The sequence below is a fragment of the Benincasa hispida genome, chromosome 7 (genome assembly GCF_027475165.1).
Source record: "Benincasa hispida cultivar pf3 chromosome 7, pf3_genome.v1.1, whole genome shotgun sequence".
Lineage (NCBI taxonomy): Eukaryota > Viridiplantae > Streptophyta > Magnoliopsida > Cucurbitales > Cucurbitaceae > Benincasa > Benincasa hispida.
In genome coordinates this window covers 39,197,657-39,210,119 of record NC_143484.1, presented here as the reverse complement: position 1 = coordinate 39,210,119, position 12,463 = coordinate 39,197,657, and the positions used below count along the sequence as shown (strand labels likewise).

The 12,463-nt window shown below is 35.3% G+C and overlaps 1 pseudogene across 1 annotated transcript; it reads right to left on the bottom strand.

Moving 5' to 3' along the window:
• Positions 1–818: 818 nt before the first annotated feature.
• Positions 819–4,204, bottom strand: LOC120080364 (putative GTP-binding protein OBGM, mitochondrial; annotated as a pseudogene). The gene is made up of 5 exons (XR_016530676.1): positions 3,842–4,204; positions 3,633–3,741; positions 2,834–2,896; positions 2,649–2,711; positions 819–2,031 (listed from the first exon to the last, which is right to left on the bottom strand). The product of XR_016530676.1 is annotated as a putative GTP-binding protein OBGM, mitochondrial (transcript).
• Positions 4,205–12,463: the final 8,259 nt, after the last annotated feature.

The window sequence follows — 12,463 nt, the reverse complement described above, 5'->3', positions numbered from 1 at the left end:
GTGAATTTGAATTTGGAATTTCATTTGGGTTTCATTTCGCATTTGGAGAGATAGTGGGAGGGGGTTGTGGGCCCGGGGTCAAGACTTAATATGTGGTGAAGCTTTACTCAGCTGTCACTTTAACTCCTTATCGAAACCCCCTTGTCTATAAAATGCCATTTTTCAGTTTTCTGAAAATTAACGTTTTTCTTTTCAAATTTAAAATAGCTATTTATCTACTCATCCTCACAAAGGCAAACCTAATTTTGGAAATTAGACATATTTTTTTTTCTAACTTAAAAACTAACCAAATCAGAAAGCAAAATAGAAGATTTTTTAAAGTTATTTATTTTAAATTGCACAACAATGCAATTTATTTTTTAGAAGAATCATTTTTAAAGTTATTTATTATAAAATATATTTTTTTTGGTAAGTTTATCCATTAACTGTCATATCATATGGTCTCTTATTTTATTGTCAAGTTCTTTTTTATTTATAAAAATCATTGTTTTATACATATTTGAATCGTTTTAAAAGGTAAATAAATTGCATAAATAATAATAATAATAATAATTTTCTGCAAACAAATATAATACAAATACAATTTCGTAATTTAGAATAATAATACTACTAAATAACAAAAAGAAAAATTAAATCTGACTCGAAGGAGACTCAATTTAAGATCTCTTGAAGTAGAGATTGCAATTGGACATTTAAAAGTACAAATACTAAAATTGAACAAACTTCGCGGTACAAAGACTAAAATGGTACTTTTACATTTTATTTATAATGATTCGTTCATAATTTTTTTTTATTAATTTATACAAAATTCTGGGGTCTCTGAGCAAATTTCATAAATATATCTATTCATTCTTCAATAATCTCTACAATGCAACAATGGAATCAAATGGTACGTTTCAAACACATAATGGCTAATCAACAATAATTTCATCTACCTTAAGCCTACAAGACGTATCACCACTCACAAGGTTCTTAAGACCAACTTTAAGCTCCTCAATACACCCTCTCCCAAAATAGCACAAACAGGAAAGATGAGAACTCCTGGCACTCTAGACTTTAACTCTTCATACACTTCCTCGGGCCCTTCTTCGTCGATCTTGTTAGCCACTATTAAGGATGGCCGATTTGATAACCCGTTCTGATGGCATTCAAGTTCTGAAACTAAATCTCTCAGTTGTTCCCATGGGGTATCCCTTTTCTACCATCTAAAGCAGTAGCCAAGTCTAGACATACGCTAGGACCTCATGCATTCGATGTGATGCAAGAATGAATGTCCAAGTCCACAATTTCTGTGAGCACCCTTTATAAGACCTGGAATGTCAGCTACTGTGATTGATAAATCAAAATGCAGGTTTCCCAAATTTGGCCTAAGAGTTGTGAAAACATAATGACCAACTATTGGTTTTGCTTTGGAAAGGGCTCCGAGCAAAGTACTTTTCCCAGCATTTGGCATTCCAACGAAACCCACGTCGGCAATGCTTTTAAGTTCTAAAACAAGCACAACCTCACTACAAAGAGAACCAGCTTATCTGTTGGACTCGTTGATTTAAGATACGTTAGAATTTAAGGACTCTTCTTTTTGCCCCGTATGCATTGAGGCTTTAGGCTTCTTTGAAACTGTGTTCATGAATATTCCCCAAACCACCTTCCCCTCCACGAGCAATGATAATCCGTTGACCTTCTTCAGTCAATTCTGCAACATTGTACATCATTCCTTCGCTTTCTCCAATCTCATCATGAATAGAACTGTCAGGAAATGCAGAAACTTGAGAAATGTTTCCCTCCTCAATGGCGAATCTTTAACATTATTTTCACTATTATACACGACAAGAGAGTAGTCTTAAATGTCGAATCGACTTCCTTTTCTCTGTTAGAGCATTTAAGAGACTTCTAGTAGGAACTAGAGAGATCATCAACTAGTCTTTTAGGAATCTGCCAAGGGTCTAAATCTGTTGAAGAATGATGTTTCACTACACTGGGAACTTCACCTTCAACAAGATGAATGACCGTGCCAATTGGTACTCGAACAATCTATCACTGAAATACACACCACAGTAGAGTTGGATCCTAATGATTTAATAGCCAACAGATAATATCGTTTGCACTACAAATTTAGCCCCTAGATTTGATTGGATAATCTATTGGCTCTCTAAAACTATAAAAAATTTCAATCACGTATATAAATTTTGAACTATAATTCCTATTACTGGCAGTATTAAGTATTAACTAAAAGATGACTAAGTTACTAACATGTTTATTTAATAGATACTGACGAATTTAGTATGACAAAATAGATAGATGTTAGGTCAGTATAAACCTATCCTTTTTTAAAGGAACACATAAAAAACTTTCCGTAAAATATATCACTCTTAATTTATCCAAACCTTCTACTTCTTTCTGCAATTTGTCCACACTACACCATTGTGCCAAAACAGCTGATATTTGTTCAATAAACACGTCAAGAACTACATGTACAATCATAATCCAAAATATAGGGACACATTGAAACTTAATAAAATTTATAGATGGAACAGATAGCCTCTAAAATTAGGAACTAAATTTGTAGTTTAAATGAAAAATATGAACGATTAAGAAACAAAACAAGACAATGAAGACGCACACATACAGATTAGAAGGAGATGGATGACCTTATCTGCACCCTTAGTTCCAATCTTATTTTTCGAAGATCCATGTCCTCCTCTACTTGCATTCTGCAAGAGATGGTAGGAAATTAGGAATATTGATAGATATCGTAATTCTATAACTATGAAGATAGTTTATCATTCATTTTCGACATGTTTCTAGCAGGAACATAAAGAAGAGTGTAACATACAATATGATAATTCAAACTTGGAACATTCCAAAATCACGTCACCCCCTCTTCCACCATTTCCACCTGCGTCAATTAGAAAGGCAACATTCAAGAACAGCAATGTGAAATCAATTGGTTGTAGATTCACGTTCACCTAGTTCGAAGACTCACAATATCAAAATGTGTGTCTGTGTATATATGCAATAACTAACAAGTAAACTCTATCCAGAGTTGAATAATGCAGTGGTATAGGAAGCTTAAAAGGAAGGCCATAAAATGCCCATTTGTTTGTATTAGAAGATAATTGGTTTAAATACTACTTTGATCCTATACTTTCAATTTTGGTTCTTTTCCGACCCTTTACTTTTCAAAGGATTCATTTTGCTCCTTATACTATTAATTTTGGTTCATTTTGATCCTATACTTTCAACTTTGGTTCATTTTCATCCATATACTTTTAAAAAGTGATCACCTTGATCCCTTAAACATGAAATAAGAATAAAAATGAAGGAACCAAAATAATCACTTTTGATAAGAATAATGATCAAAATGGACATTTTGAAACTATAGGACCAACATAAACCAAAGTTGAAAGTACAAAAATCAAATTAGTATTTAAACCTAGATAATTTGATAAAGGATATATTTGTTGCACATTCTATTCATATAATTATAATGCCATTGGTCACTCTTTCTTGTAATGAACCATTCCTAGTCCTAGCTATAGTTGGTAAGGGTAATGTTTTAATCTACCTTGCCCATCGTTCCAAAATGATAACTATACACTAAGTGGTTAATTAGACACGTAAATAAAGGGTACCATCAGGTTGACCATGGCGTTCGTGCCTACTACGCCGCATGCTATGGCAACCATTTCCACCATCACCTCCTTTAGCATAAACCTTAAACCTGTCTATCATTCTCCTCTCCTGCATACGATCACAATAATCTAAAAACATGAGTAGAATAATTTTCATTTATATAGTGAAAAAGTAATAGAGAAATATAGAAGAGAAGCAGGTGAAAAACCTGTAAAGGGGCAAGCTTAGACTTCTTCGAGGGAGTATCTGAGTAGTAAGAAATGGCAGAAAAAAGCCATGGACAACTTGAGGATGCTCTCAAGCCCCTCAAATGTAAAGCTTGTTTTACACACAAAAACCTCATATTTCTCTCTGTTCTTGCTCCTCGGCCACTCTTCGTGTTTTGGGAAGCCAAAGCTTAAAGTAGATCAAATTCCTGGGGCTAGAGCTACCAAACTTTAGTATCAAATAGTAACGCAGGGACAACATATGCCGGATGGTCGACGGCGAGCAGTGGCAGAAGGCTGGCGGAGGCGTGAGCTTGCCAAGTGGAGAAGGCCGGTGGATTGATTATCGAACAAAACACGGTGGCTTCTAGGGCTAGCGTTGTCACGTGAGTGTACTGCTATGTTGGATTGGGTCTCAGGTTTAGAACAAAACCAAGCCCAGCCCAAGGCCCTTCAGGTAATTTTCTTCACCAATTTGGATCCATTTAGTCAGACCAATATATTGAAATTAATTTCCACAACCTAATCTCATAATCTACATATAAATTTAATCAGGCATTTTGAAAATATACTAAAGAGGCGTTTGGATGGAGGAAAATGAGATGGAATCATGTAACTTTAATTGTTTTATTAATTTAATCATGGTTATATAAATTCATCCGTAATCATGTAATTTTAATTGTAAATGATTCATCTTATAAATATTTGTAATTTATAATTAATTAATAATATTATTTTATTATTAAATAATTAACTTTGCTCAATACTTTGAATTGAATTTATTGTTTATCAATTAATCTATTAATTTTTTTATAGAGGTGTTGTGATTAATTTTATAAATTAAATACAAAGATAATTTGTTTTCATAAAAATTCGGATAATATTCTCATGCACAATCAAACACAATCATCATTTGATTCCCTGCAATCTTATTCCCAAGCATACGTAATTCTTGAGCATCTATAAAACCTTAAATTAAACGACCCTTTAGTGATAAAAGGTGAGTAAGCTATGTGAATGCAAATTGTTCATCTAGTTCTAAGGCTACTTTTGTCAAAACTACATTTGGTATGTCTCAAAGATACTTTGCCTAATGTGCCAAATTATGTTGAAACTAAATTTGTGCCTAAGCATGAACAAGCTTAAAAATATGCTTGAAAAATCAAAGTTTATACTTAAACATGTTCATGAAAACTCAAAATTTATGCCACACATGGTCATGCAAAATTTAAATATATGCATAATACTAAACTTGTGCCTAGACATTTAAATGCTAAAACCAATAGAGTTAATGGAATAATAAAATTAAGCTCGAATAATAAAATTAATTGAAAAAACAACTTACTACTTTCATCTTCACTCAAAAGGACATTCACATCCAATGACTGAATAACAATTCTTTATACATTCCTTTGCAATAAAAGTTGAATTTGTCGTTGGAGTGAAAGTTCAACGATCTCTATAAACTTTTCACTGATCTTATCGAGATCAATGCCACACGTGGTTATGATGATTATACTTAAAGAATTTATGCATTTTAATGATTCCTCATCGTAGTGGTCATATATTTCTACATCGATTACACGTGCAGACAAAGACAAACTATCCAACGAATTATACAGTACCTAACACGTACAAAATAAGAAAATTAAATGAAAACGAACAAGTAAATATGCAGAAAAAAATTCAAGTTCACGTACTTAAGAAAAATACTAGACTAGATCAATGAGACAAAGTAACGTTTCGCAAATCCATAAGCTAGAATCGGACTGTCTTAGAAACCACATATATATCATGATAATAAAAATGGAAGAAGGCACAGAGGGGAGTCTAGATACTGGATATTTCCTCAAGCTTCATTGTTGATTGTTTGCATAACTTGTACATTTCACAAATAAGGTCTTGAAGGAATCATTGAAGGTCCTTGAGCGGAAAGGATCAGACCCAAATCCCAAAATTTACAGAATGTTTTATTTATAAAGAACAAACAAAATGTTATGCAATTAATGGAAAAACACGGCATGCTGAAACAAAAAATAAAAGAAAGAGAGAAATAGGAACTCACCATTGAAAAACAAATTTTTCACATATCCTCTTCTCCAAAAATACGAACTTGAAACCCTAATTTTCCAAATGGCCACTACCAAAGTGGTTTCCTCTGTATTTTTTGGGATGAGAATCTAAAAGTGTGTAGGCTCTGGCTTTTTGGTAAGGGAAGAAAATAAATGAGATTGGAAAAGAGTTGAGTGATTAGGGGAACAATAAATTTTACAGAGCTATTCTGTAAAAACTCAATGTGGAAGAAGATAGATCAAACTGTTCAATCCCTCTTCCCACTAATGTAGTAGAGAGAAAAATGGGAGGGAGTTGTAAATATTTTAATAAAAATTTTAATATATATTTATATGATAACTACTTTGTCATAAAATATATATTAAACTATATGTTATATCAAATTTAACATATAACCTATAGTTTAATATTGTATCCAATACAATATAACATATAGTTTAATTCTCTCAATCACGATATATAATATAAATTTTATTTAATTATATGAATCCAATTCACATAATTAATATTTGAATCATATTCATATATTTATTTCCTCTCAAATAAACTTTATATTATAATGTATCAAATACACAATAGTAATTATATCATCTATAATTAAATCAAAATAATTAGATCACATATAATTAATTCTCTCAATTAATTTGAACAATTCAAATTAATCCAAAATTGATTCTCATAAATACCCCGTTAAGCTACAAAGGGGAGACCTCTTAGATCTGTAGCTTGAAGCTCCAACAGTATTTGAATAATTAATTAAACTCTTTAATTAATTTACTCAACATCCATTAGCTATCGGGCATATCACTAAAGACCGACAGTTGTACTCTTTGCACTACAGGTATATTTCTATGTCCATTGGATATAACCAATCAACATTGCGATGGCCCTTCATAAATTACTCGTAAGTACAGCTAGGCCAAAATTATCATTTTGCCCTTGTCGTTACATCTAACTCCTTAAGCACCACTGATCCCTCTAATGAACAGTAAATCATAGTCCAACTATGACTAGACTCCTCTCGGGCCAAGAAAGGGTGTGGCGCCACATTATTTGAGCCTCGGAATCAGCCCTTAAGGGAGCAATTTATTTACTTTCCCCTACCTTGGGGAATGAGTGAATTCTGTCTTGTGTAGTTGTGTTCCCAGCTCCCCAATCAGACAAATCTCCAAAATGGTAGGCTTGTTGAGTTGGTGATCTGGCCACTCTCACCTATACAAATCAAATGACCACCTTCATAAGTAGGGGTTCACAACTCACTCAAGATTCAGGTCATGTCATCTATGGTTATTTTGGTGAAATGTAAGTCTCTATTAGAAACGACGTTATATAATGAGACTAGTCAATTCGTGGTCCGGTCTTATACAAACTCTTTTGTATAGAATATTCCTGCTCACATTTCTTCACATGAATGATCGGAATAAGATCATTTGTAGCACTTTACAACAATTGTAACATCTACAAAGCGGGTCATACTTGTAGTGTCACCAGGATAAGGTATCCAACCTTATCCATCTACTACATACCATTTAAGTTATCACTTAAACATGGTCTACCTGTATGTAACATACATATTTAAGCTACAGAAGATAACCTTGGATGGTAGTTTATTGGTTTGTAGGTTTAATGCTACTAAATGTCAAATAAAACATCTCATATTTTATTAAATAAATAAAATGTTTATACAATACAATTACAAACTACATGACCCTACGAGATTTAGGGCACAATCCTAACAGATCGGTGCTTCTTTGGGTCAATATGTTTGTAATATCTCGACTATTTACATGGTTAGAACCTGCATTCACAAACATATGTACATCTTGGTCTAAAACTTCCTTCTCAGCTTTAGTCGTTCCCTGTCTTTCAATTCTTAATAAGGAGATACAATCTGTTCACCAAAGCAAAATATTATTTCAACCAACTTAATTTAGCAAAAATAGTTTAAAAGCATAAATATTTTATGAAAAACATACCGATTGTTCATCCCCAAGTATATATTTGGACAAATCAAATTCAAGATCTTTTTTTTTAAAAAAAAAAATGGAAATACACGCGTTTTAATTCCAAAAGGTAGATATGGCCTAGTGCGCGACCTGAGGATTCCGACGGATTTGGTTTAAGTCCTTAACTTGAGCGTTCCATCGGTTTCAAACTCAGTTCTTTATCGGCTTTGATCTCATCGTTACATTAGCTTTGGTCTTACTACATGACCTAAGGATTCCGTCGATTTTGGCTTAAGTTCTTGACTTGAGTGTTCCATCGGTTTTAAGCTCAGTGCTCTACCAACTTTGATCTTGGTGTTCCATTGGCTTCGATCTTAATGTGTGACCTGAGGAGTTCTTCGGATTTGGCTTGAGTCCTTGACTTGAGCATTTCATCAATTTCAAGCTTAATACTCTACCGACTTTGATCTCATCGTTCCGTTGGCTTTGATCTCAGTGTGCGACCTAAGGATTTCGTCGATTTTGGCTTAAGTTCTTGACTTCAACGTTCCGTCGGTTCAAGCTCAATGCTCTACCGGCTTTAATCTCAATGTTCCATTGGCTTCGATCTTAGTGTGTGACTTGAGGATTTTGTTGGATTTGGCTTGAGTCATTGACTTGAGCGTTTCGTCGATTTCAAGCTCAGTGTTTTACTGGTTTTGATCTCAACGTCCCGTCGACTTCGATCTTAGTGCACGACCTAAGGATTTCGTCGGTTTTTTGTTAAGTCTTTGACTTAGCATTCCATCGGCTTTAAGCTCAGTGTTCTACCCGCTTTGATCTCAATGTTTTGTTGGCTTCGATCTTGCAGATGTGATGAAGCAAAGCAAGCTGGACCTGATTTTGCATATAAAGCAAAGCTTGCAAATTGGACACAGAGCCAGGTAGATTGGACTTGATCGTATAGATGAAGCGAAGCAAGATAAACTAGACTTGATTGTGCAATTGAGGCAGAGTCAGGCAGACAAGACTTGATCTCATGGATGAGGCAGAAACTTGCAGATCGGACTTGACCTCGCATATGAGGCAAAGCCAGGGGAGACCAGACTTGATTTCATATATGAGGCAAAGCCAGGTAGACCAGAGTTGATCTCGCATATGAGGCGGAGCCAAGCAGATCAGACTTAATCTTGCATATAAGATGGAACAAGGCGGACCAGACTTGATCTTGCATATGAATTGGAACCAGGCGAACCGGGGTTGATCTCGCGTAGAAGGCAGAACCAAGGGAGACCAGACTTAATGAAGTGAAGTCACATCAAACTTGTCATTCAGCCCATTGCGGACTTGATTTTGCATTCTCTAAATCGGACTTGACTTTTCGTCTTCCGCATTAAGCTTGACTTCCCGACTTAAGCATGAAAATGGCATTGCAAAGCCTCTAACTTAAGCATGAAGATGGAGCATCGATGAATTCTTCGAACTTAAGCTTGATGAAGCATCGGTGAATCCTCCGCACTTGAATTTGAAGAAGCAACGGCGAACCTTTCACACTTAATCTTAAAGATGCATTGTTGAAGCCTCTGATCTTGAGCAGATGAAGTGAAGCAAGTCATACCTGACTTTGAAGATGAAATGCCAGTTCAGATGAGCAAAGCCCCAATGTTGAAGATAAAGCGATGCCTTAAACTTGAAGATGAAGAAGCGACAATAAAACCTTTGAGCTTAAATTTGATGAAGCATTGACAAATCCTTCGAACTTGAATTTGATGAAGCATCGATGAAGCCCCCGAACCTGAATTTAAAGAAGTATCAAAAAAACTTTTAAACTTAGTTTTGAAGAACATCTATAGTTGAAGGTGAAGAGTCAAACTATAGACGAGTGATGCCTTGAACTTGAAGCAAGCAACACCCAACACTACTTCTTTATTTGAGTGAGCGGAAAGATGATTAAACTTTCCGGCGAGGGCCTTATTGTACGCATCCAACCTATTTAGTGTAATACAAAAGACATGCATCTTCAATTTGTTGTGTCACATCTTTACTAGGGATGAACGTCTTCAATTTTTGTGTTACCCCCAGTAGGGATGAACATTTTCAATTTGTTGTGTTGCCCTCAGTAGAGATGAACAACATCAATTTTATAGTACCACACATAGGGTCATTGTGCCACTTTTATTTTTATTTTTTAAGTGTTTGACAGACTAAACTTATATTTATTTAAGTTGCCTATGTACGCTTGAGTAAAGAGATTCAATAGAGAGTTCTTTTTTTTTTTTTTTGGTCGTTCACCTTTTAAGCTCATGCGGGCCAGGAGCACCATGTAGTTTAGGCTCTTCCAATAAGAAGCTTCTACATTTAAACTTCAAAAGCTCTTATTTCATCATGGCTTTGATCATCCTATTTATTTGTAGGATTTGTCAATATGATGAGCTTTGGCTTCACCATCAAGGAAGTAAATATTTGAATATGATTTAAATATTAATTATATGAATTTGATTCATATAGTTAAAATTTCAATATAAATGTGATTTATATTAAAAGTCATTAGTGAGAGAGAATTGAAATTATAGGTTATATTGTATTTGATACAATATAGAAACTATATGTCATATGTTATATTTGATATAACATATAGTTTAATATATATTATATGATAAGGTAGTTATTATATAAATATATATTAAATAATTTATTAAAATAAATAATTTATTTTTTATTTTTTATTTTTTTAAAAATAATTATAGGAGGGAGTTGTAACTCCCTCCCCCTTCTTTCTCTCCATCATGTTAGTGGGGTGGTTCTGGGGGCAATCATCTCCTCTCTTGTGTTTTTCACACAGAAAAAGATAATTTTTTTTTAATCAGAAAAGTTATGAGATCTCTGCCTTCTTCTTCTCCTCCATTCTCTTCTTTCATTTTTCCCTCTCTACCAAAATAGCCAGAGCCCACAAACTCCTGGGTTCTCATCCCAGAGAATACCAAGGTAGCCATTGTGGTCATGTCTGTATCGTTCGAGGGAATCCATTGAAGAACGGTTTTCAAAGGTAACGGTTCTCAAACCCTTTTATTCTTCTCTTTTTGTTTATGAGCATGTTGTAATTTCTGTATTAAATGCACAATTTTTGTTCATCCACTGTAAAATCTAAATTCCGTGAAAGCCATGAATCTCGAGATGGAGTCGATGTACTTCAACTCGGTATGGGATCTTGTAGATCAGCCTGATGGGGTAAGACTTATAGGTTGTAAATGGATCTACAAGTGCAAACGGGATGCTGATGGGAAGGTGCAAACCTTTAAGGCTCAACTTGTGGCAAAGGGTTATACCCAGGTGGAGGGAGTCGACTATGAAGAGACTTTCTCACCTGTTGCCATGTTAAAGTCGATCTACATCCTCCTGTCCATTGCAGCTTATTATAATTATGAGATTTGGCAAATGGACATCAAGACGGCTTTTCTGAATGTCAATCTTGAGGAGACCATTTACATGGTGCAACCTAAGGATTCATTGCCCAAGGTCAAGAGCAAAAGGTTTGCAAACTAAATTGGTCCATTTATGGGCTGAAACAGGCGTCTCGATCTTGGAATATTCGGTTTGATGCTGCGATCAAATCGTATGGCTATGACCAAAACGTTGATGAACCTTGTGTTTACAAGAAAATAGTCAACAGTTTAGTAGCTTTCTTGTATTGTATGTAGATGATATACTACTCATTGGGAATGATGTAGGTCTACTGACTGCAGTTAAGAACTGGCTAGCGACCCAATTCCAAATGAAAGATTTGGGAGAGGCTCAGTTTGTTATGGGTATACAGATCTTTCGGGATCGTAAGAACAAAGTGCTAGCATTGTCTCAAGCATCGTATATTGACAAAATCTTGCTTAAATACTCGATGCAGAACTCCAAAAGGGGCCTACTACCATTTAGGAATGGAGTCACTTTGTCAAAGGACATGTGTCTTAAGACGCCTCAAGAGGTTGAGGACATGAAACGGGTCCCATATGCATCTGTCGTTGGCAGTTTAATGTATGTGATGCTCTGCACTAGGCCAGACATTTGCTATACTATGGGAATAGTCAGTAGGTATCAGTCTAACCCAAGCTAGGGTCATTGGACCGCAGTTAAGAACATCCTCAAGTATCTTCGGAGAACAAGGGACTATATGCTCGTGTATGGGTCTAGGGATTTGATCCTTACTGGATACACGAATTCTGACTTTCAGACTAATAAGAACTCTCGAAAGTCCACTTCAGGGTCAATATTTACTCTTAATGGAGGAGCAGTGGTATGGCGGAGCACTAAGCAGGGGTGCATCGCCGACTCCACAATGGAGGTCGAGTACATAGCGGCTTGTGAAGCTGCTAAAGAGGCCGTCTGGCTCAGAAAGTTCTTGACACAGCTAGAAGTTGTTCCAGATATGTCTAGGCCCATCACCCTCTATTATGACAATAGTAGTGCTGTGGCGAACTCCAAGGAACCCAGAAGTCATAGGCGCGACAAACACATAGAGCGGAAGTATCATCTGATCCGCGAGATAGTGCATCGAGGAGACGTGATAGTCACGAAGATCGCCTCAGAGCAAAATGTTGCTGATCCGTTTACGAAGGCTCTCACGGCTACAGTGTT